This window comes from Sinohyriopsis cumingii, chromosome 18 (assembly GCF_028554795.1).
Source record: "Sinohyriopsis cumingii isolate HCF-2022 chromosome 18, ASM2855479v2, whole genome shotgun sequence".
NCBI classification, from domain to species: domain Eukaryota; kingdom Metazoa; phylum Mollusca; class Bivalvia; order Unionida; family Unionidae; genus Sinohyriopsis; species Sinohyriopsis cumingii.
The window spans coordinates 6,803,279-6,830,536 of record NC_142978.1 but is presented as its reverse complement, the minus strand read 5'-3'; the positions used below and the strand labels follow the sequence as shown (position 1 = coordinate 6,830,536).

Here is a 27,258-nt window from a genome sequence, read left to right as displayed (position 1 = left end):
AGAACTATATTGTTGATCTCAGGATTTGGAGAAGTCTGGGATTATCATAATTAAGTCCATATATCTTCCTTTATACCATTTTTTAACCAAAAACTAAACTACATATTTCATTAAACTGGAGTTCAGAAAGACCACGTGCTAATTTACTTGTACAAATTGATCTCTCGTGGTCTATTTGCATTTTATGTAGTCGATACTTTCATATTTTAACCCCATCGTATTTTTAGTCCGAATCAACCGTATGTAGCCAACCTATCCACTAGATATGTCAGGCCCGACCTGTTCTCAAATAGTAGAAATGATTAAAAAGGGGAAAAATCTCCATTGAAAGTGTTCTAGTTTGTCTTGCTTTGCTTCGTGTTCATCGTATTTCGAATTTCTCGGTTTGTTTCGAAAATTCATGTCCAACAATGATGGCAGGTGTTTCTTATGGGACAAAACTCTGTTGAGATTAATCTAAAGAGATATAGGGGACGATACTCTATGCCGTTGTAAGGGATGCAGTGTCGAGACACTATGGTGTAACTTAGTGTTATGTGGAGAAAAAAAAATTCAAAGATAATCTTAATGTAGCTTTACTCTTAAGAAAGCCAAAAATGAAGGCTTGGATAGTATCATACTCTGCAGTCCATTTCCTTTTGTGGCTACGTGTCTAAATTCATGTGTAACCACTGTATGTATGTATGTATGTATGTATGTATGTATGTATGTATGTTTAAGTCATATTGTCCCAACTAAAGGTTTAGTTCGAATAATGTAAAAGTGAAGCGATAATGCGTTTACTTTGTAGAAATAACTGTGGTAATGAGTTCGAACCCCATTTTAGGTACGTGCAAAGATAGTTGGTCGCCAAACAAATGTTGGTGTATTTTTCCTGGGTTCTCTGTTTTGCTCCAGGATAATAAAGACCGTTTGAAAGCTACATTCTGCAATGACAAAATTGCATGTGCATGTGTGTTATAGGGAGTTTATTAAATAAAGAAATAACTAAATTTGTTGGAGAGAAATGTATGATAAAATACGTTTTATATTTGCGCAATGACGAATACTTTCAAGACAGGTTTGTGTTAATGTGGGGTCTACACATAAGTGTAATACCTAACTGAACCGACATTTAGTTTTGGGCCGTTGCCTACATGTATTACATCCGGGTATTTTAAGGTGATCCTTTATAAATTCCTATCCTGTTACAAATCCCTTTATCCTTAATGGGCAATACAAAATGTGTAGTGAAAGTCGAAATGGTGCAGACAATTAGGGCTTATGGTAGTCATAATATTGAAAATAAGGCTGGCAATTGACATTTATTCGCAAGTGTTTTATTGTCAAACACGTTAAGGAACACAACGCAGGAACAGTGCTGTGCAAAATCTTCGTGAATGTAAGTTAATAATCTGTCTGCGCATTGATATTTTGACTGCAGCACACATTGATTTTCACAGTTTTGAATGTATATCAAATCTGACCCAAACGTTTTTCCCTCGTTTATTCAACATCACTATCAGAATCACTGTTTACCGTATTTTCTCTTGTATAATCTAAACCCAACTGCGCACATGGTGGACCCATTTCTGCACTAACATAATTCGCCAGCAGTTGAGGGTCTAGTCTTTTTTGTTTCCACTTATAATTAAAACTGAGTGCATATAACCTCATTTTTGCTATACCATTATGTGTTGGCAATTCTACGTCGATGCGTTTTAAAAGAACTGATCAGTTGAACAAACAGCATGGACACTGACCTGTCGGCTCGTGCTAAGGCAGATAAAGATATATGCTGTTTTCCATTTGGATCCAGCTTATACGTTATAGATAGATTTGCCAACCCATTATACGACGGCAGATCTAGGTCGGCGTAGATGATGCTTGGAGTCTGGTGAGAGATAAAAACGGATAAATACCGTAAGATGTTTTGATTTTTATGTTCAAAATAGTGGAATGTATAAAGAAAAGGGGTTTTCACTGCGTTATAGAAATATTCTGAGACGGAAGCAGCAAAACAATGTAGCATTTTATCACAGAAAAAAAGCTATTTCTCGTGGAATTATAATGAATAGAAATTATTTATCATTTTGTGTCCAAGGTTCAAGTTGTGCAATAATGAGATTTCCTCTCTCGATATTTCCTGTCGATCGCGTGCTGCAGAGATCGATCAATCCATCTCTCCATCCATCCATTCCTCTCTCCGTGGATAACTATAAAAAAAAATCGTCATATCCAATTATCTATTTTTATCATTATCACTAACCTGACATGTTTGGGTCAAAAATCATGAATGCATATAATCATAAATCAATTTTAATTGCTTACTGATAAGTCGATTCATAATTACTTATCAGCACTTCGGCAGGTGAATAGCTATTTAGTGCCGGCGCATTCGGAACAAAGTGTCTGGTCCAAGATGCATGACGACAGTTGGCTCTGACTGATTGGGGGAATGATTCGAACTTTGAACACAATGTTGGTGAGTATGCAAGCTATTCGTGGAATTAATGCGGTCCTAATGTAATTGTCATAAAGAAACAAAGTCATTTGGGGTACTTTCACAATAAATCATATATCGTCCGAATTTGGAGTCATTAAAACAAAAACGTGTCATTCAAGCATTTATAATACATATAAATATGTGCATTACACGCCTGTTTAATATTACATGGTTGATTTTATTTTCCATATTTCCGTATCTAACATCCAAGTTGGAACTTTAAGTGGTTTTCGGCGACTTCCGCTCTTTGATATTTTTGTTACTTAACGAAATAAAATATTTGTTAAATTTAAATCAAATTGCGAGTTTCACTTTCTTCTGTTACATATTTTTAGACCCGATCTGATTAAAATCAAATCTCCGCTGTCCTACGTGAAGATCTGACAGTGACAAGTCTGGAAATGGGTGAAAAAATAGAGCATATATTGGTTTGGTTGGCAAGGATTGGTTTAAGAATCTTTTAAGAGCTTATCATAGTTATTCGTGGGGGAAAAAAAAACATTGTTTTACTGAATGTCAGTCCTTTAAGTCTTGAGTTTGGAACGCTCATTACTGAAATTAGCACCTGACTCTATGGTGCGGAATTGAAAGCACGTTTTTCAAACACGTGTAGATCCTGAAAATGCCCCGGCTCAAAAGTTGTTATTCAGGATGCATCTATACTGAAAAATATAGGTTTGATCATGAACAATTAGAAATATAAAGTTATTGAAATTTTAATATCATGGTGTTTGTATAGGTTTTGCTATGGGAACTGAATTAGTCCCATGAGACCCATAAAGGGTAATAATCTAAAGACCTTTGTTTTTACCATAAGCGCTAAATTTATCAGCCAATCAGATAAATTCTTACACCTTTGCATTTGTGAGACTGAGCAGTATGGCTGAAGAGAATCAGCTCTTGACAAACGATCTGAGACTTTAAAATTACTGAATACTGCTTTTCTATTGGCTAATTCAAAGGTCACCAGAACATGGCCCTTAAGCGGTCGCTGGTAGATCTTCGCGTAGGACAGTGGAGATCTGATTGTAATCAGATTGTTTTAGACTTAGAGGCTTAACAACATATACTTTTAAAATTAGTATGTGTTTACATCTCGGAGATTACGTTAGCCTTTCCTAAATGTGGTAAATGTTACTCATTTTCTCGCTTGGGTGTAAAAGGAAGAAGACGGACGGGATTGAATTTTGACATAGACGCTTAAAGCAATTCCTTGAATGTGATGTTTATTTATTAAATACTTGAACGATGAATGAATGTGACACCAAGCTGTACGCATATAACCCAACAAAGGATTTAACAGAATGATGCGTATCGAGTTAAACAACTGACATAAATAAATGATAACATTCCTTATTGGAATTAATCATAAAACGTAATTTAAACGAGAAACCAAGCAAGGATCAAGGCGTGGAACGTATAAAAAATAGGACTGATTTATGGATCGATCCATGGATGATCAATATTTAGAATTTAAACATAAAGAATGAACGCTGTTTCATCTACCACCAAGGGTTTCAAAGTATAGGGTTTACACTACTAAGATATGATTCTGTCACCGAAGGTGATAAAATTAAAGAATTTGCACAACAACAGAAATAATGTTTCATCCACATGTCGGATATATACATAGATATGTTGATGTCCACTCGTATAGTGATACTGAATATTGATTTAACAATGGAACATATGTGACTCGTGGCATCCAGTTGACGAACACGACGTATTTCCGGTTCGACTGTTCTCATGGATTGCTCAAGGAGTTACCACCATAAACGGCGTTTGGGGGTGACAAGTGGGGCGACCGCCCCAGGCCCCGCTCTTGAGGGGGGGGGGGGGGGCGTGCTTCAGGCCTAAGGTCGTCCTTATGAGTTTGTCAAGCTATATTCTACGGTAAATTGGAAACGCTGATACAGACCGCACGTAATGCACGCAAAGTTGCGAAGTCAACTTAGTCAACTTCGTAAAGCAAATAACATGTGGCAGCACAGATACAGACAGATGCAGCCATTTTCTCAACGCCACAAACGGACAACAGCTGTCCGATAACTTGGATCTCAGTTTTTCACATTTTCGCATGGTTGCGCGGGAGCCGTTGGGCTAGGCGGGCGATCTCCCGTCTATCTCTAGTCTATTTGATGAATAATGAAAAAACTAAATTCGTGTGCCAAATCGCGAAAGTTGATCTAGTCTAGACATAATCAGTGTTTGCAGTAGCATACCAATCGAGATACCGTTACTCTGGCTCCGCGCGGTCATGGTCGGCCCCGCGTACTCCTAACGCCGCCTCTGGCTACCACGCATGGCCCGCCCCACCTAGTCAGCCGTAGGATCCCTCAAGAACCTCCTTATTCACTGCAGATTTGTTGGCGTCGAAGCTTTGGTCCCTCACCGCGAGTAAACCACTTCCGTTGTCCGAACCAACATTGCCGTCAACGGCAGCACACAGGTTAGCTAAACCGTATCAACAACGTGTCACTGTGACCCGACCTATATGCTAGTTTTTCCTTTGCATTTACTTCTTTATCACTCTGTATATTGCTGTCAATGTGCTTCTATTGGAGAAGGGGTTCTAACAACTTGACTCATTATGCATTATGAATTCAATTTTGAATGCAGTTGAGTAATAGACAGAGAGATATATGTGTTCTTATATTTTTACATTTCATCGAGAATGTAATGTTCAAATATCTGGTAAGTGGTAATTGGTGTTAGTCATAACTGCGAGTATATGATAAAGAAGTTATTAACAAAGTACGAGGCTGTGAAGTGAATGTTTTGGCGTAGGCTACACGTAATATTCGTTGACCACACGCCAAAGTAATTCATCTGCCAGAGATATCAGACAGTTCATGTGTAATAATCAATAACTACATTAGTAAATGTCCCCCGACTACTTGGAATAACTAATTTTCAACTGTAATGAAAGTTGATTTAGTTATTTTCTGTCTGTTACCTTAACGACATTTTTATGCCTGCATCCATTGTTTACACACCTTGGCTGCTGTAATGCTGCTTTTATCGGTAACGAATCTGGATTGTAGTAGTGTTACGAATCTGTGGTCTTAAACTATGTAACAGAAAGAAGCGAAACTATCAAGTTTAGCAAAATCATCAAATAATTTACTTCTCTAAGTTACAAAGTAAAACATTTAAGAGAAATTTACAGTATTGTGAATTAAATCCCAAATATATAATCATAAATGTCCTTTCACAAGTCCAGAAGTATAGAATATTCAGAATGAATTCCAATATTCCTTAATATCTTGACGTATCACAATGATATAATACAGAATGTCTGTGAATGAGTCCTTAATAATTCCAAAGTAATGTTTTAGTCCAAGAAATCAATGAGCACTTTGCAATTCCAATAAATCATTTTAAATAAATAATATTCTCTAGAATTATATCTAAATACGTATAAACTCTGAAAATAGACTCCCGAAGTCTGAATACATATAAACTCTGAAAATAGGCTCCCGAAGTCTGAATACATATAAACTCTGAAAATAGACTCCCGAAGTATGATACCCAGGTGGTGGATTGATGTGAACTTTAACATTTCAATAGATATAACTCCGCTTAAGTAAATCCAGGAAGAAAACAAATTTTAAAAACATACAAATCAGTCTGTTTAGATAAGTGCCAAAGGATACAGTATGAAAGCCTAAATTTAAAATCGAAAAAAGATTTATAATCATGCTAGTTATTTAGGTTATGCACTCTGTGCAAATGATAAGACATGAAGTGCAAATATAGAGGGCATATTTTAAGTTAATACTTACATATATGTGGCAAACAAGAAAGCATAAACAAAGTTACAAGAAAATTAAAAACCTAAATTGATGAGTGGTAAAATGAGCATACTCCTGAAATGGAAGGATATGAATATTTTAACATCTGGGAACCAGGTGAAAATTTTATCCCGTTTTTAAGTGCGGAAGCACAGTACATGGACAGAAAGTATTAAGGAGACTTTTTAGTTTTTTGAAAGAAGACGAGTTTCAAGACTGTACCAGATGCAATAAAAACAGCGTTAAAATATGAAGAGGTTAAAACTGTAATTCGTGATTTTCCATTAGTTACAAAACTATAGGGAGTAATGAAAGTACATCCCAAAAACAAGTAAACAATAAGATGTACAAAGAATTAGATGTACGAATAGAAAGAAACGTTGCTAAGGATCAATGTATTTACACAAGAAAAGTGAAAGATTTGAATACTAACCATTAGGTACAAATATATGTCATATAACAAAACGCAGATTACACAGATGGCGAACCCGCCTGACACTACTAAATTTTCTTCGTCACTCACATGTTGGTCAAATGTATGTGTCTATTATTTGTATCTCAATACCCTTGGGGACTTGTGTTTGTTGTCTTTGTACAACCCTTCAGTGCACGATAATAGAAGACAAAGAATACGATTCATGGAACACCTTGATACAAAATGTGTACTGGCTGCTTTATTCTTCATATATCTGTACCTCTCATATATATTATTATGGCAATTCTAATTCCAGGCGTGCCTGTCTCCCATGCAATAAAGTAGATAACTAAAAACAGACATTACTGTTCAAAATACGTCTTCTCAATGATAAAGTTTGCCATTCTGAGCGAGTGAGCATTTTTTTAAAGTTCTTTTAAGCTCTTTTTTGGTATTTATCATTTTGGATAAGTTTTTCGCAGGTGATCATATATCCGCTGTCTGGCCAATAAAAAATTACTTTATTGATGTGGATTAAATAGAACCAACGAATAGTTTATAACGTAATTAATGACTAAATCACCTTCATTACATGTTCTGCCTTTGTAAACTTTAACCATCTACTGTACAAGTACATTGATGAAACACTTTAAATGTTAACATCTTCTCTTATTTAAAAGTGTTTATGTTGTAGTGTTTCATATTTGTTTCTTTTTATTTGTATGTTTTGAACTTATTTGAAGGTTCCTACTTTTCCATTGTGAATTGTCTTGAAAATTTTTCATCTCTGGGTTACCATTCTCTGTTACATTCTCTACTGAACTCTTTGTAATACTGTCAATTTTCTTTCCTCCATCGTTGATTGTATTCATTATGACAAGGTTTGTAGGAACTGCTGTTTTTGTGAAAGCCAGAAATGTTGGGTTCGTTTTTACTTTTTATTTGTGTTTGTTATTGTTTTAATAGATATTTTGGACACACATTTACATGCATCGACTTTAGATTTCAAATTAAGTTTCAAAGTTTAAAATAACTTTGAAAGATTGTTTTTTGCACGCGTGCATTTTGCAAATGACTTTCAATTAGCCATTACAATATATTGAAATTATGATTACTTAACATTCCATATTGTGTTATTAATGAAATGAAAAGTATGAAGATAAAAAGCAAGGGGTACGAAAAACTCAGTAAATGGCCCGGAAAGGCTATTTTACAGCAGTCAAGATATTCATTTAGAGCGGAAACCGTTATACAAAATCGAAAACATAAGATAAACTTTTAAAAAGCCAATGCTGAACGTTTGAAAAAATGAAAAAACAAATAGACATCATTAGATGTTACAAGTACACGTTGTGGAAGAAAAGACACAAGTCCACACAGCACAACCAAAATATACGTTTTGATAGGTGGCGGTAAAGCTATTTTCGTGTATCTTGTTTACGTTCAAAACGTAACATTAGAGACCCAGAAAATCATCATCATTAGATAACAACAACAAAACCGGTACATGGTTCAACCTGACAAGACTGTCTACATACAACCCTATCCTCGAATTACTTTAATAAATTGCAAAACTTTTATCTATTTTAACAAGTGCTATTAACTCTGTTGACCATGCATTACTTTAATTTGCTGTCATTTGCATAAATCCAGGACAAAGAGGAACTGGAAAAGGGTTTTAGAGCAAGAAAACACAGAATGAGTTATAAATTTTGGAGCTCACAGCGTACCGAACCTCAAACGTGTCTTAAACGACAGAGCTGTATGAGCGAAACATGACATGGGTGCAAAGCACGATTATCATTGGTCCGAATGAACATGTACACAGCACAGTTACAACAAACGTGCAAACGCTTGTTTGTTTAAAAAATTCCCCTATTCAAATTAAAGGCTATATTATAATCTACGGATGTTATATTAAAGACGTTTATCTCACCAATCCAATAGACAACGGAAATGGTAATCTTTTAGTCTTGTTGTAGAGGATAGATTCTGTTGTTGGCGGTGCCAATACTTCTGATCACCTCAGACTTACACCTATGACAAACATTAATCCATGCATGTTCTAAGACGGATGGCTTGTACACTGTGCACATGAAACAGTCATAGCTGTAAATAATGTCAGTGACGACAGCGTAGATGTTGAATGTGTCAAACACAACGCGAACGTTCACATCAGTCTGAGTACAAATTTGGACCATCGAATACAACTATAATGTGCAATGATTAATATGGTCCAAGAATTATACACACATCTGATGAATCGAATACTGTCTTTAACGTAATACATTGTCACGTGTTTAGGCTCGAATAAACAGTAACACAAGAAGGAGTGAAAACAAAAAGCTTTCAAAAAAATACAATAATTTATTTTCCTGAAACAATTCTGTAAAAATGAAAAACAAATATAAACTCATGGTTTTATAGAATCAAATCCAAAAATCCAAGAATAATCCAAGAATAAATTTTTGAAGTCCTAATAACAGAATGTTCTAATGATTTCAAGTTCGAGTCCCGACGAAGCAAGAATTATCACTCCGGTTTTGGAACACTGAAATATTTTTTTAAAATAAGAACTGTCTTTGATTAAGAATCTCACATCAGCACATGTATTTTCCAGGAAAAAAAAAAGAATTAATCCTTTTCAATTCAAATAATTTGAAATAACTCCAATCCAAGTAATCTGAAATAACTCCAAACAGCACAACATACAACTTCCAGTGTAACAGCCCAGCTTCTACTGAGAATAATTCTCCAAAACATAGGTTATATCGTCTTCTAAACGTAAACATGGGTCACGTGACCATGTTCTCGAAGCTCATAGAAAGTAAGTACTTGTGAAAGGTCACGTACACCCAGTGTGACCCTGACGAAAACCAATTTTTTTACTCTAAGAAATAAAAAATAAAAATAAATTGTTTACATCTTAAACACATATTCCCATCATGACCTTGACAAGAACCAATCATTTTAAAATCAAAATAGGACTTGTTTACGTGGTTGCTACAAATTTTGAATCAAGGTCAGGATCTAGATCAGCGCATGGTGTTTATAAACTACCAGTCAAAGTCAAACTGTTTTCTGAGAAAGGTATCATCTCTAGAGAATAAATTTACATTACAATAGCATGTGATAAAAATAAAAAATAAATTAAAACTGACAAACAATTAAATTGAAATAAATATATATTAAATCACATTTAAGTCAATGAAACATACATAACAATATTTTTTTATCAATTCAATAACACAAAAAAAATTATTTGAAGGTAACGTCGGGTATTGTATACAGCTTAATTATTCTGCTAAGCAAGAATATTTGCCAGTTAAAAAGTTTTCACAGTGACATTGTAGTATCCCATTAAAAGTCACTGCAAAGAGGTACCATAAACCAATTTAATATCAGCATCAGAGAAGAAGATGGAAAATAACAGATGTCTAGAGTCTGCCTGTAAAACACGTTTTTCGTGTAAAGTATATAGTAGGTGAAATGAACGGATTTTATAGCTAGATAAACACGTTGATGCCGGATGCTGCAATAGTTCAAATGACGTAAGTTTAACTTTACACACCGAGTCAAAAACATAAACAGTAGAGGTGAGGCCTATACAAAGTTCAGCTGCATCAATGGGCGATACAAATAACATTGATTCAACCTCAACAATAACCATGTGCAAACGTGAATTGAGCCTTGAATTCTTTAGACTTTATGGGATAAAAATTTAAAAGAGTCCAAAACATGGTTACAAAATGCAGAGAATACCTTAAAGTTCTTTTATCAAAGTGATTATGAAACAGCTAGCGATATTTCAAAATTTCAAAAACCGATTGATGACATCAACAACAAAAAATATATTTTAGAGCCAAAGGAACTGTTCAAGACGAAAATCTATCTATACATTATATACTGCTACAAGCACCAACAGCAGCGAGAAAGAGAGAAGATAAATACAACATTCAGCGATATTTGCAATCAATTTAAATAGGATGTAAAGTGCAATAGATGCTTTGCAGAGTGACATAGAGGAAATAAGAAAATGACTGGAACACTTTACGATCTGAAAAGACGGAAGACTTACAAATGCGATCCAATAAAACGATCAAGAGATTAAGATATTCATGAATGGAGTATCAAAGAAATGTCTGACTTGAAACAAAAATAGAATTGCTAACACAACAACTTTGATTAGGCAGAGATAGTATAAAAAATATGTATACTACCTAAAAAGCAAAATGAATCGGAAGTATGATTTGACATACGAAACTGTTTTACGATTTATCGATTTCAAAACGATAAAATTTACCTTTAAAGCTGTTTTCAGCAAGTTAATATTATATTTGAACAACTGAAATCTGATACAATGGAATAAATTGATCGAGCTCTGGTTAAAATCATAAATGTGGCACAGTACGGTATTGAGGAACTAGACAAAATGATGATAAAAGATTCCAGTGATTTTGAAATAACCTGTACAACATACATACAGTAATTTAAAAGTGAAATGGGTCAAAAAATAGTATGTAATAACTAGTAGCATTGATAGAGTTCATGTAGAAATAAACAAAACCATAGACAAATTAAAACAAAAATTGAGTTACACACGGAAAGAAGCTTTCGGGACTCAATGTATCAATTACATGGAAGAATGAGAACCAGCCAAAAACGGTGAAGATAAAATAAAGTATATTATCGTTTTAGCTGGACATGATAATATGATAATTAAAGTAAAATTTTAGTAAGAAGACTCTTTATCCTATTTGTAACCGAAAAAAGATGAGACAATGTTTTATTGATGGATTTTCAGTCCTTTTATACAGACATGCGTTTGGAACACTCGTTTCTGAAATTAGCACCTGGTTCCTTATTGTGAAATCGAAAACTCGTTTCAAACACTTGTAGATCCAGTGATGCCGCATCTGATACTGATTTATCTACACGAAGCTTGCATTCAGGTTATGTCTACGATGAAAAATATTGGTTTGATCATGAAAATTCGAAGATTTTAAGTTCATGGATCTGAAATATCATGTTGTTTCTATACGTCTACTATAGGAGCTGCATTGGTACCGTGAGTCCTGAAGAGGCTTGCAATGGATGTTAGAACAGTAGAAGCATTAAAATTAAATCAATAAATACAAAATGGAGTTTGAAGAGAAATCTAAACATTTTCCCGGATGTATATTGTCTTACGATTTTTGCATGCATGGATGTATATTGTTTAACGATTATCGATATTACTAGTTTAGTATTATCGGATAAATTTGATTTAGTCATGTATGAAAGTGGTGTAATTTGATGAAAGCGTCGTCAGCAATTTTGAAATCTAACACTACTCCCAAAATATTAGCTTGTACCAACGGATCTGCCTTTTCATGAATAAGAAGTTACATGGAGAAAATAATCCACCGTACAGTATTATGTCATTCTAATAGAAACGCTGGCTTGTACACAATTTATATCAACTTGTATTTGTTATTCTCTAAATTTGTATCTAGTATTCATTCTGATTTTGTGCATTGCATTGGGGGTACCTTGCCAACGTAGTTACTACACATAAGGTCTGGAAAGAATTTGATCTTCTAAGTGGTTATATAACACATGCATTCTACATAGAACAAAATCAACATTTTAGTTTTTGGATTGACATGTACAAAATAAGTTGGTTAAACGGGATTAGAAATAAAAACTTGCTACAATAAAACAATTTTTCTGATAAATATAAGAAATTAACACAGCTATGGCAGCAGGGAAGAGCAATTATTAGATGAGCAAACGGCCTAACATTAAAAGAAAGCAGCATTATATTTTAAACATTTGCACAGGATGGAAATGAACATGAATTAACGAGACAGGTTAGTTAAAGAATTACTGTGAAAAACCGCATAAATCTGAGGGTGAAAAAAGAAATAGTGCTAAGGTACTGAGCTGCTTAAATGAAATATTGAGAAACAAATATATTCCGTGAATCGTTGTATATTTAACATCAATTATAGTTCTGACAAACATCAAAAATAACCAATCCAATCAATCGTGGTTTAGATAGTGTTTAATGTAACTAACATAACCTCATGACAGGATAGTCTGTGATGTGCTTAATAACCTGCACGCTCACGCTTAATCTGATGAAGCCCCAAACACCTTCACTTTTTATAGTATAATGTTATCACCTATCAGAGTTTATGACAATAGACTTAAAATAGAAAGTGGTTATTTAAAGACAAAGGTGATTGTTTTAGATTCTACTGATAAATTAGATATGTAGTTGATGGGAGGAATCTGACTGATGACTGTTGTACTATTCATGATGTACAAAGAATAGCAACTAACACAACCGATCACTATTAGACATTTTGAAATGCATGTATGGGCTAAACGTTTTTGTTTTGTTCTTGTTTCTTTCTTTATGTTAATATTCTAGTTTTCAACAATAAAGACGAAAAGTCAATCCTGATTATCTTTACTGAATATTAGCTCATCGTAGAAAATATATAAAAAGCGATTATGGATTAAATTAAAACAAAGGAAACACAGTTTTAATGAGGCTTGACGATCCGTTTTGGATAAAACTAATTTATGCAACATAGGGAATTTTTAAATGCTGCTGATATTTATTTTTTTTAAATTTTGAAACAGCCTTCTTCGCGCTATTGAGTTATTTATAACTAAATGTAGTCTTTTGTCTACTGACAATTGATTTCTGGCATATAGAAAATATTTAAATATCTTTTACATGTATTTATTTATGCCCTTGGAGTCTATTTATCAGTCATGATATATATGTGTGTGTGTGTGTGTGTGTGTCAGTTATTCGAACCAATTTTATGTAAGTTGATTTAACTTTTTCATATATATTTACATGCATCATAAATTTCATTTTCTAGTTTCAGGATTTCCTTATTTGAATTTGACATTTTTCAACCCTATGGCTGTACCGCGGTAGGTAACAATTTATTTTGCATAGTTTGTTCTCTTTCTTGACTGAGTCTGATCGTTAGGTCTAATTCAACTCTCAGAGAACTAAATTGTCGAAATTTTCCAACGAGGATCTTCTTTACATACGGGTAACTGAAACTTGTATATAAATCTTAATAGTTGCAACCGTACTCATTTACATTTTTGATCGCTATATTCGCTCGGTATTTTAGTTACATGTATTAATTGTTTTTACTTAATTTCTTTTTTGAGTTGATAACAAAGCTGGCAGTATTGTGTTCTCACATTGTTGGTATTGGTGCGTCAAGTGTAGATGTGTACGTTATATATGACTCATACTACATCCAGCTCAAAAATGTTTGTACGTACACTCTAAGTAACATCGATTCTCTCAAATCCTCATGTTAAATTAGTCTAACCGTGGCTTAGTAATTCCACTTCGTCATGTAGTATGTATTCATTCCATTTCGACTTAGGTTGTGAGAGTCATTTGTAGGCTCATAAAGACTCTAACCTCTACATATAGCCTGAAGAAATAAAACAAATTTGGAGAAACAAAATGGTCGATTCTGGCGATCGGTAGAAATAGTACCTATAATGTATATATTGAAATGTCCATTATTTTGCTACAAACACACACATATGAATATATAATTGGTTTGGTGTTTACTGCATATCAACACAAGTAGCCCTACACATTTGTATTTAAGTGAGTTATCCAAGAGAGCACCAAAATAGTAAGCCTGAGCTAACCCGATGGTAATATTCGAACCAGTACCTTTCGATTGCGAATCCAACATACTAACCAGTGAGCCTCCGTGTCTGCATAGTGTTACGGAATCTTCTGAGCATATAATTCAAACAGGAGTTCTTGCTCACGATTTCAATTATTTTCCAGAATAACTAGAATTTTTTTAACCATAAATATCATAAATACATTTGCTCTGCAATTGTGGACCCCTAAATTCTTTTGCAATTACTAGGACAGAAACACTTGAGTTAATATTCTATGCACGAAAGAACGGGTGAGGGCCACAAAAATATATGCAGATAATACGTCACTAAAATTAAATATTACGAACAATATGCCGTTATAATCTGGTACAATAATAATTATACTAGAAGTATTCACCATGAAAAACGGTATTGTAGACCCAAATGCGATATTAAATATAGTGTGGAAAAACTAAGGTCAGCTTTGTTATAAGCGAAAATATGCCACAATGTTAAAAAGCTAAATGCATATTGGAATGAAGAAGATAAAAATTTTACTTCCGGTCACTGGGACAATACATTATCTCGAAAAATTGTGTCCACATCTATAAATACCACAATTGTAAAGTACTGCTATCAAGAAAACATTACATGCACTTAAGATTTATTCAGATTACATTGCTCCAGTAATCTTAAAATTTTCCTTCATTGTGCAAAGGATTAGATCGTCCGAGTGAAAGAAAATTGGAGAAATACAATCTGTATTTTAGCCCTAATCATTATCATCACCATCTTTTTCTTCTTGTGTTACATGAAATAGTTACCTCAAATTAAAATGCGCCAATAATTTGCTTTTTAGCATTGCTTACTTAAAGTTCTGAATTTCTTTTGCTTTTTTTTAAAAAAAAAAATCCCGTTATGGACTGAGCATTGGTCAGAAAACATCCCATCGTTGCCTTACAAATATATCAAATATGAATAAGACAAACAAAAATCTGCAACATAGTTAATACAAATTAGCCTTCGCACAATCCTTTTATAATGGTGTGTGTGTGTGTGTGTGTGTGTGTGTGTGTTTCGGATTTTTAACGTAGCTTTATCAATTTTTCGGTATTATCGCTACTACATCTGCGGTGTGTCAGTTTATAGAGATGTCTAGCATTGGGGTATCATACCGCAGACATGTAGCACGATGCCCCACACAGTCACATTATCCTGACACCAGGCCGATCAGTCCTAACACTAACCTCCATTTCTGAGCGCCTAGCGACACTGCTGTTAGTGCCATTTTTATAAGTCTTTGATATTACTCGGCCGGGGTTTGAACCATCCACCTCCCGCATCCGAGGCGGTGGCCCTAGCTACTAGGCAGAGAGAGAGAGAGAGAGAGAGAGAGATTAAAACTATAATATAAACATAAATGGGTGATATATAAGACACATAGCAGAGATATCTTTAACGAATGAGTACTAACAGAGAATGCAAAATATCTGACACTCGATTTAGGTAGAGATTTTTAATTGGAAAAAATGTCATACCAAGTTTATAATGCAGCAAATCTGAAAGCTGTTTATTCAGTTCACATTAAAGTATGCATTCTTTTTCACACAGCACGATGTAGTTTAATATCAAGTCCGTTTTCCTCCTTTGTAATTTTCCAAATATTATTTCTTTACAGGTTTACAATTAAAGTACGTGTTTGAGAGTATTTGTCCATGACCCACCCAAAAGTATGTGCCCCAATACATTTTCATCAGAACAATACCAAAATATAGATATAAAATGTTCAGGGAACATTTTGCAGAGAGAACATTTTTTGTGTTCTAAAACTCCAACCTTGTAAAGCATAGGTAGATAACATTCTTTGTAGTCTCAAATTCAAACAACTTGTACACATTATATTATCTCAAATTCCAACAACCTGTACACTTATAGTATCTCAAATTCAAACAACCTGTACACATTGTAGTAACTCAATTCATACAACCTGTACACATTGTAGTGTCTCAGATTCAAACAACCTGTACACATTGTAGTGTCTCAATTCAAACAGCATGTACACATTGTGGTAACTCAATTTAAACAACCTGAGCACATAATTCTTAGATACCGGAACTTATAAATATTTGTTAAATTTTGTTATTATCTATCAACCCGAATTGTTGGTTCAATTTCCTTTTCCATTAAGGCAATTCTTCTTTTTCTTCTTCCTTTATAAAATTTAGTTTTCTGCGATATTTTCATGCAGTTCGGTGGTTAATTTCACTCCTAACTCTGTACATTGTTCCAGTACAGATCCATATCACGACAAAACAGGAAATGCTTCCATTCATTTTTTTAAAAATGAAATCACTCTTGTTTGATTAATAGTCATTATCAGACCAGAATACGTTGTGCTGTGGTTACGTTTAAAACAGTTTCCAGTATTTTATGACAATAAGCATTCGATATTATGCATACAAATACCTTGTATACCATGTTTCGTAACATACTGAGCTAGTATGGTAATATTCGAACCAGTACCTTTCGATTGCGAGTCCAACATGCTAACCAGCGAGCCTCTGTGTCTGCATAGTGAGCATATAATTCAAACAGGAGTTCTTGCTCACGATTTCAATTCTTTTCCAGAATAACTAGAATTTTTTCTTAACCATAAATATCATAAATACATCTCTTCTGCAACTGTTGACCCCTAAATTCTTTTGCATTTACCAGGACAGAAACACTAGAGTTAATATTCTATTGCACGAAAGAACTGGTGAGGGCCACAAAAATATATGCAGATAATACGTCACTAAAATTAAATATTACGAAAAATATGCCGTTATAATCTTGTACAATAATAATTATACTAGAAGTATTCACCATGAAAAACGGTATTGTAGACCCAAAGTTGGATATTAAATATATAGTGGAAAAACTAAGGTCAGCTTTGTTATGTGCGAAATTATGCCACAATGTTATAAAACTAAATGCATATTGGAAGGAGGAAGATAACATTCCTGAAAATTTTACTTCCGGTCACTGGGACAATACATTATCTCGAAAAATTGTGTCCATATCTATAAATACCACAATTGTAAAGTACTGCTATCAAGAAAACATTACATGTACTTAAGATTTATTCAGATTACATTGCTCCAGTAATCTTAAAATTTTCCTTCATAGTGCAAAGGATTAGATCGTGCGAGTGAAAGAAAATTGGAGAAATACAATCTGTATTTTAGCCCTAATCATTATCATCACCATCTTTTTCTTCTTGTGTTACATGAAATAGTTACCTCAAATTAAAATACGCCAATAATTTGCTTTTTAGCATTGCTTACTTAAAGTTCTGAATTTCTTTTGCTTTTTAAAAAAAATCTCGTTATGGACTGAGCATTGGTCAGAAAACATACCATCGTTGCTTTACAAATATATCAAATATGAATAAGACAAACAAAAATCTGCAACATAGTTAATACAAATTAGCCTTCGCACAATCCTTTTATAATGGTGTGTGTGTGTGTGTGTGTGTGTGTGTGTGTGTTTCGGATTTTTAACGTAGCTTTAACATTTTTTCGGTCATATTGCTACTACATCTGCGGTGTGTCAGTTTATAAAGATGTCTAGCACTGGGGTATCATACCGCAGACATGTAGCACGATGCCCCACTCAGTCGCATTATCCTGACACCAGGCCGATTAGTCCTAACACTAACCTCCATTTCTGAGCGCTAGCGACACAGCTGTAAGTGCCATTTTTATAAGTCTTTGGTATTACTCGGCCGGGGTTCGAACCATCCACCTCCCGCAACCGAGGCGGTGGCTCTAACTACTAGGTTAAGAAGAGAGAGAGAGAGAGAGAGAGAGAGAGAGAGAGAGAGAGAGAGAGAGAGAAAAAGAGAGAGAGAGAGAGATTAAAACTATAATATAAACATAAATGGGTGATAAATAAGACACATAGCAGAGATATCTTTAACGAATGAGTACTAACAGAAAATACAAAATATCTGACACTCGATTTAGGTAGAGATTTTTAATTGGAAAAAATGTCATACCAAGTTTATAATGCAGCAAATTTGAAAGCTGTTTATTCAGTTCACATTGAAGTATACATTGTTTTTCACACAGCACGATGTAGTTTAATATCAAGACCGTTTTCTTCCGATGTAATTTTCCAGATATTATTTCTTTACAGGTTTACAATCAAACTACGTGTATGAGATCAATGACCCACCCAAAAGTATGTGTCCCAATAAATTTTCATCAGAAAAATACCAAAATATAGATATAAATGTTCAGGGACCTTTTTGCAGAGAGAACATTTTTTTGTGTGTTCTAAACCTCCAACCTTGTAAAGCATAGGTAGATAACATTCTTTGTAGTCTCAAATTCAAACAACTTGTACACATTATATTATCTCAAATTCAAACAACTTGTACACTTATAGTATCTCAAATTCAAACAATCTGTACACATTGTAGTAACTCAATTCAAACAACCTGTACACATAATAGTAACTCAATTCAAACAACCTGTACACATTGTAGTATCTCAGATTCAAACAACCTGTACACATTGTGGTAACTCAATTCAAACAACCTGTACACATTGTAGTGTCTCAATTCAAACAACATGTACACATTGTTGTAACTCAATTTAAACAACCTGCGCACATAACACTTAGATAACGGAACTTATAAATATTTGTTAAATTTTGTTATTATCTATCAACTCGAATTGTTGGTTCAATTTTCTTTTCCATTAAGGCAATTCTTCTTCTTCTTCCTTTACAAAATTTAGTTTTCTGCGATACTTTCATGCAGTTCGGTGGTTAATTTCACTCCTAACTCTGTACATTGTTCCAGTACAGATCCATATCACGACAAAACAGGAAATGCTTCCATTCATTTCTTTTTTAATGAAATCACTCTTGTTTGATTAATAGTCATTATCAGACCAGAATACGTTGTGCTGTGGTTACGTTTAAAACAGTTTCCAGTATTTTATGACAATAAGCATTCGATATTATGCATATAAATACCTTGTATACCATGTTTCGTAACATGCTGAGCTAGTACTTAAATACAAAATATGAAGATGTAGGAGAAAGGGGATCGCATACGTGACATAGCGGCCTAGTTTGAACTATAACGAATTATGTACATGTACTATATCACACACTATTTGCTTTTGGTATAAAGGACGAAAACAATATTCTAATTGAATCACAACAGTTTTAAAAAGCTGAAACATTATAAATGAAAGTTCAAGGAAAAGAATAAAGTGCCCTTTAAAAATCTCATTGAAATAAAAGCGCGGTTATATTTTATTTTTAGTCATGAAAGTATTTCGTCACATCATACATGTCTTAGAAATTTGTCCGTGTACCTTCAATAATAAAATTCAGCCTGGTCACCATTTATCAGTTTTAGGCAGCACATATTTCACTCCATTTGAAATGCGTGCATCTACGAATGTGTACGATACATACGTGAAGACATTGACCACAGTTTCTTTCATTTGTTTTCTTCTGGTTATGTTCTTTTGGAATGCATGTTATATAACGGTCTCTGCTTTGCGTTGATATCAACAAAATGTGAGTTACATATATATGCCTTGTAATGCTTAAAAATATGTAATTAATCTTTCTATAGTACATTTATCGCTCTCATTTAGTTTTGGATTCTCGTGATTTACGAATGTCAGATATTTCAACATTTCCTACCTGCAATATATATATATATACAGATTTTCAGAAAACGCTTGCATAAAAAGCACTAATAATTATTTTAATTTTTTAATGACATTAAATTGACAAAATCCTTGTCGAAAACACTGCACATTGGAATTACTGCGGCATTGCGTATCAGGTAACATACCACAGACAGGTGCCCTAATCAACCACCTGGCGGAACTGCGATTGACAATGCGCGGAGCGTCACGTGACTTTGTTGTTCCTGCGCCATCTTGAATAAGAGTGCACTTCCTGAGAAATAAATGCGAGAAATGTATAAAGCTTTTGTAACTAAAGCTGAGTGAATTAAGCCTTCCAAATGGATTAGAGGCAACTTCACGACTTGTTGAATTTCGACAGCAAGTCAGAAAGATTTTGGTGAGTCAGAAATTTTTTAACTTTGCCTTAAATAGGTTGCACACCTGTGTGACTGTGTCAAGCCGTAAGGTGTTCTTTACCTCTGAGTCATCAAACAGAGGGTCATATCGCTTGTTGCAGGGTACCTTTTACCTCATTTGTACCTGTTTATGCGTAATATCACTTTAACATGGTTTATAGAGAGGTTCTACAAACTAAATGACAAATTTATTTACGTTGTATTATTTAGGACAGGATCAAAGTGTTAACATTCCAACACCCACCCATCATTAAGAAAAAAAAAAAAAAATAGGCCACGACCGATCCCGGGGCTAAGTCTATACGATACTGTCACGGAATGTCTACCTGTATATTGTTTCATTGTGACAGTGTACTTTATAGTTGTATAGCACATACATAATAGAAGAAAAATCTTAATACTTATTATGGCGGTGTAATCAAATATAGTCTTGTAATTTTATTTAGAATCAAATAAATATATACAATCCTAATCCCGTTCTCATCATTTTCCATTGCACATCTTTGAAATCTTGTATGTATACACTTTAATATTCATCAAATGGTTACTGGTAAATTTATTCATGCTTAAACATTGTCATGGAACACATGAATTGCATAAATATTAACAGCAGTTGTATAGTATAGTTGTTTTTGTGTTATTATGAACTGTTGTCTCCCTTTCAAAGAGGCTCTGAGTTGATGTGTTGAATACAACAGTATGTTCATGGATTTATACAGAAATTTTAGATCCAATTTCATGGGAATAGAGTAGAGGAGGGTAAACTGAAATACCTTTTTTGAGTTTTTTATTTTTTTATTTAAGTAGTCATATCATATAGGCATAATTTTAGTCCAGTGATTTTTTAAATGAAGTCCTTGAAAAGTTGGTACATGTTTACTAAAGTTGTCAATATTTGATGAAATATCTGCATCATTTAAAGCCATTTTGCTGGCAGACCATCACAAGATTTGGCTAAATTCTTTTATTTTGAATTTTAAAAAAAACGTGATATAAATGTTCTATTTTTGCCATGCCCATATTTGTGGAAAATGACACACTGCAGTCACATTTTGATGTCACTTTTGTTTCCATTGCCAATATTGTTTCTGAGATTTTGGTTTTTGGAGTTTTTATTTGCTTCTATCTTTTAAACTCTATGATAGATTCTCATCATGCTTGACATGAATTGTTATGAAGACAATACAATCATTCTACAACAAACCCATTTTCCCAACCGCTTTGGTGGCCTAGTGGTTAGAGCGGCCGCATCGGATGTGGAAGGTCGTGGGTTCGATTACCGGCCGAGTCATACCAAAGACTTACAAAAATGGTACTAACAGCTGCCTCGCTTGGCATCCAGCATTAAGAGGTTAGCGATAGGACTGGTCGGCCTGGTGTCAGGATAATGTGACTGGGTGGTATATCATGCTACATGTCTGCAGCATGATGCCTCAGTGCTAGACATCACTAAAAACTGTCAACCTCCAGACATCATAGTGATATGACTGAAAATTTGTTAAAAATCCAAATCACACACATACATTTTCCCAAATGATCTTGGAGCCAAGGTCATAGTCAGAAAATTTGTGATAAGGACACAAAGGGCAGCCAACTTGGATGGCTTGCACGTGTGATCTGAAAGGTCCTATTTAATTTGTTGGTCAAGGCCAATGGACAAGGTCAGTGTGACTGCACAATATCTCAAGTTGGCTGTTTGTAGTTACTTTTATGGATGGCTTTCACTTGGGGTAAGGAAAAACCCTACGGCTTTCTTGGTCCAAAAGATCAAGGTCATGGTGACTTAACACAATTTGTTTCAGATCAGTAGGACATCACATACTTGTACAAAACTATTTGGATGGTTTGCAATTTGGGTTAAGGAAATTGTTTTGGGATCTTAAGTTGGATGGTCAAAGTAGTTTTTGCATCATCTCTTCATTCACTCCCCCCAAAATTCATAAAATCCAGTTGTCCTTTATTTTTTTTTACATTGAGGAGTGAATTTCCTACCAAAATTGCCAAACCTTGAATAAACCCAGGTTAAAATGTTAAGATACAATATCAGAGTACATGTACATGTGTTCTAATAGTACCACATATAATCAGTTTTGTTCATGACAGATATTTTGCTTTTCCATATATTCTGAAATGTTTTGTCAATTTTACAAACTAATTAAATATGCTTAATTTTCAGCAATCTTCCATTGTGCCCTAAAATGATGCAGATTAAGGGTCAATTCAATTTGTAGGTTTGGCTAACATTTAGAAAATAGTCATTTATTATTATTATTATTATTATAGAAACAGAAATTGAGATATTAACAGGGTATCTATGTAGCAAAAAATGAACAGTTTTAATATTCAGGTAACAGTCTTTTTAAGGTCAAGAAATAATAAAAATAAAGGTTAAAATAATATCTTTAAAAAATTATCATAGTTTTTAACTTATAAAACTTAATCAGATTTTGGAATAAAAATGTATTTAAGTAAAAACAGTAATAATGATGATGATGATGACTTTAATAATGATTTATATATTTTTAAATTTATGTGTTTTTATTTTGTTGAAGTATTGTTTTAGGAATTACATTTAATAATAAGAATAGTGATGATTTAATTATTTTCTAAATGTTGGTAGGGGCCCTGTGTGGCAGAGTGATCAAAGGCATTCCCCTTTTTAGATCATTTAATCTCACCTCAGTCCATGTGGATTTAAGTCTCGACTCGACCAACATGGGTATGTGAGAAAGCTTGTAGTAGCTTCCAGTATGACAGTGATCTTTTTCTTGATTTTTCTGGGTTCTTCCTCTACCAAAATACACTGGCGCCATGCTTAGCCTTTCAGTTGCTGAAATATAGTGCTAAGCCCACAACACAAATAAGACAAGCTAAATGTTGGGTATCTTAAATCCTGCTCAGATGAGAACAGAACAAAATTTTAAATAAAAACTGCTTTCATCTTGACTGTGTGGAAGTTTGGCATTTAAAAACAACATTATACAACTTTACATAATTTGTAGTTTTTCATCCACTTTATGATAATGTACTGTTATGTGCATGGATGTCTTTCATATTTTGAACAGTATGTCTACCAGTATATAATTAAAACTATTTTGTCTGATCTCTGTAAAGTTTGAGTCCACTTTTGTACAACCGTCAGCCAGCATCCACAAACATATATACACAAAGATATATACATACGTACAGCTTCACTGAATCTCATCCATTCTTTCTTCGTAGTTTGAAGTGGATTTCACAGCACTGTTGAGGGGGCTAACTTAGTATATACTTGTACATCAATTGTTCATTCTAGGCTAAGTGTTGGCTTATCTTCAGTAAAGTAGAACACTGTGAGTCATAGTTCATGCTTCAGTGATGTGTGTTCAACTGTTAATACCACACCCTTGCAACAATGGAAGGTCACTGTGACATCCATTTTGCAATTTACTAGCTTGGATTAAGTTTTTGCATTTAGTTCATGAGTTGGTAGATGTTTTTTGCATCCTGTATATGTATACTGTTATTCAAAGATCAATGAACAATTTTGAGGGGATGAAACTTTATGAGAAGAATAATTTTCTCACAAACATAGATCCCTGTGATTTATATTCTGTGCTTAGTTTATTTATTTGCTCAAATTTTGTGTTTTGAGTTTTATTGTCAAGTTCAGTTCACAGTGTACTTAAAATGCTGTGAAAAGTCCTTTAACTTGCCGGTATTCTTTGAAGTCGTGTGGGAAAAAAACTGAAGTTTCATCAGATCTGCCACTTTAGTTCAGAGGAAATTCATTATTGTGTTGTTGTTGAACAGATCATGAAGCTGTGGAACTCTCCAGTCATTGAAGGTACAGTTGCAGTATGGCTCATTTGGGTGCATATTTTAAACATGCTGGTATGGTCAGTCATAGTTCTCATGCAATCAGACTGGTCAAGTAAACTGATTACCCATAGGCAAGCTCCATATTGATATCTTTTCTTATGTAGAAGGTATGATGATGTCGGCAACATGTGATTTTGACATATTTAAGAGAAAAATTATAAAGCGTATCATTTCTGTTTGCCCATTTGATATGTAAAATTACAGAAAAGTGACCTGTGATAAATCTTTGCTTACTGTTTTGTCATTTGCACTGGGAACATGGTGTTAATGTTATCCTCAATATTAACTATCACCAACACTCTTACCTTCAACTCGCCTTGTGAATTTTACTACGGTTGCATAAATCAGACATGCAGCCACTAAATACATACCAATCAGCAGTCTGCTGTAGCAATTTTCAGTGCATAATCCCATGCTCTGGTAGTAATAGACTGTGATTACATCAACTGAAAGTAGATGTTAGGCCACCGAGACATAAAAAAATAGTCCTTCTTCTACATGGGCTATTGTGAGATTTAAAACAATCATTTTTATAAAAGAACAAATAGCTTGATACCAGTATATACATCTAAGCTGTGTAGATTTTTATTGTAAATTTATATGAATTATTACTGTCTTAATCGGCCAAAAGAAAATAAATGTGTATTTCCTATTGTACTGGTTTTAAAATTAGGGTAGGTGTTTTTTTTAACATGATATATACTGTAACGATTAGTGCATGTAATATATGAGTGCTTCAAGTAGTGGCTAAACTAGCACAATTAGATGCAGAAATCAATCTCAGAGATTTTTCTTTTTAAACAATTTACCCAGGAGGAAAAAGTGGTAGGGTTGGCAGTGAAAAACGGGGATGGTCGGCTGACGAGAAACACATCTGGCCTTGTGTTAAGCTTTTTGCATTTGGCTCATGACCAAGTTTTTTATTTTTGGCACCATGAATGTACTGTTTTGTCTAGATTCATGAAACGTGATGAGGGGATGCATGATGGGCCATGTTTTATACTTCACTGCATTGTTTGATTTTATTTCAAAAGCAGTGTTCGTGCTAGGATCATGTCTTCATGATATGTGTCTCTTTTGCTACTAAACTAATAAACCTGGTTTGTCTGCCTTATCTTCTGTATTACACTTCACATACAAGCAATAAGAAATGCTGGGGGAAATATGCAGTACAAGGTCTCACTAGATTTGATGGAAACATTAGGCTATAGTTTCCACACAAATTTATCTCCTTAAACCCCTGTGGAGCAAATTTTATGTATTGTGATCCTATGTGATGCACCCATCACCAATAACTCTAGTTCCTATACAACTTCTGTTGTTGGCATTACACTAGCACTGTTTGCATCTATGGATGAACATGCTGTGTATCAAATCTGGGTGATGGTTTAGGATCCATGGATGATTGGTTCAAGCTGTGTACAGGCCTTAAATCTTGTAGCTTTGAACCCATTGCTGTGAAACTTACATGCATACAAAGAGTGCATCATAGAATGAACACTGTTTGCACACCAAAACAAGGTAGTTGTAACTTATTTTCTGTACTGTTTGCACACCAAAACAAGGTAGTTGTAACTTATTTTCTGTACTGTTTGCACACCAAAACAAGGTAGTTGTAACTTATTTTCTGTACTCTTTTTAAAATTTAATCCATCTTCACTGTTCAGGTTGTATCTTGTATATTACTAGAGCCTGGCAATGTCCTTTCTGGCATGCTAGTCCAGGACTAGTCGGATCCAGCATTGCCTAAAATTGTCTCCATAGCCCAATCATCAATCCAGGACCAGTGGGATCCAACACTGCCCAGATCTGCATAACCCAAGCATTAGTCCAGGACCAGTCAGATCCTACACTGCCCAGGTCTGCATAACCCAAGTGCCAGTTCAGGACCAGTCACATCCTACACTGCCCAGGTCTGCATAGCATGAGTCCAGGACCAGCGGGATCCTCTACTGCCCAGATCTGCACAGGTCTGCATAAGTGAAGCATTGGTCTAGCAAACAAGTCTAACAGACAAATATTTTACTACAGTGCATTTGTGGCTTCAAAATTCCACTTGTATTCATGCATGGTGGCATGAAGAAGAGCAAGTCAATTCATTTTTTTGGATGCTATTCTGTTTCAATGAGTGTCAATTTAAACTCTTTCAGTATGATACAATAAAGGACAAGTGAAATTGATGCATGACAGGAACAATTTCCAACTGACCTTCAGGTCAAGTAGACTGTCGATCTCAACAAGAACCACAGAAAATTGCGAATGCATACGTTATTGCATATTCAATCGCAACATCTTTTTTGTTTATTCAGTTACTATAAAGGTAAAAAAAGTAATATATCTCCACTTACATCATTAATAAATTTTAGAAGTCTGCTTAGCATCCATGTTAGTCATTTCATATTTTATGATGAAATACTGAACTTTACATTGGATGTTTTTTCTAACATTAATATCTAGTGTTGAAGTATGAAAGGCCAGGGTATGTACTCTTCTAATCTCTCTTCACAGAAAGTTAGTAACAAAATAAAATACACAAACCTGAGCTTCCTGTTGACATCCTTGTTTGGACCTGGAAGGTTTGCCAACTTGCAAGTGCAATGTGCTCTGCACTAATAGCAGTAGACAAATTTCCTGAGTTTGTTTTTATTCTGCAGATAATTTCATGCATGAACTTGTTCAGAACATTAGCTGGCATTGAGGAAAGACATATATTTGACTGACAAAAATCAAGCTTGTGCAAGTGTCACATCTTGCACACTGAATGTGTAGATTTCTGGTAATATTTTACAGTATCAGTTTCATAACTCAACAATTGATTTCTGCTTGCATCAGTCAACTTTTGTGACTAAGTTCATGTTTTATGGATTAATCCACACATTTTATTCAGTTTATGAAGTAGGAACATGTTTGAGGTTTGTCTGGCTCTTGCTGGTAGTAAAGA

At 34.3% G+C, this 27,258-nt stretch overlaps 1 protein-coding gene and 1 long non-coding RNA gene across 7 annotated transcripts in view; one reads left to right on the top strand and one right to left on the bottom strand.

Moving 5' to 3' along the window:
- Window positions 1-1,290: 1,290 nt before the first annotated feature.
- Window positions 1,291-26,978, bottom strand: LOC149776025 (uncharacterized). 2 transcript variants are annotated; one of them, XR_016416149.1, is made up of 3 exons: window positions 26,856-26,978; window positions 24,689-24,763; window positions 1,291-2,195 (listed from the first exon to the last, which is right to left on the bottom strand). It is a non-coding gene; the product is annotated as an uncharacterized LOC149776025 (long non-coding RNA). The 2 variants fall into 2 exon arrangements; XR_016416150.1 differs by lacking the exon at window positions 1,291-2,195 and adding an exon at window positions 20,179-20,311.
- Window positions 20,281-27,258, top strand: part of LOC149776022 (tyrosine-protein phosphatase non-receptor type 4-like) — a 284,029-nt gene continuing 277,051 nt past the window's right edge. For 2 of the 5 annotated variants that reach the window (XM_089941770.1, XM_089941769.1), the window contains exon 1: window positions 20,284-20,437. The gene's annotated coding sequence lies outside the window, so the exon portion shown is untranslated. Of the gene's footprint in view, window positions 20,438-27,258 lie in introns of all 5 variants that reach the window. The other 3 variants (XM_089941772.1, XM_089941771.1, XM_089941773.1) reach the window with 2 other exon arrangements.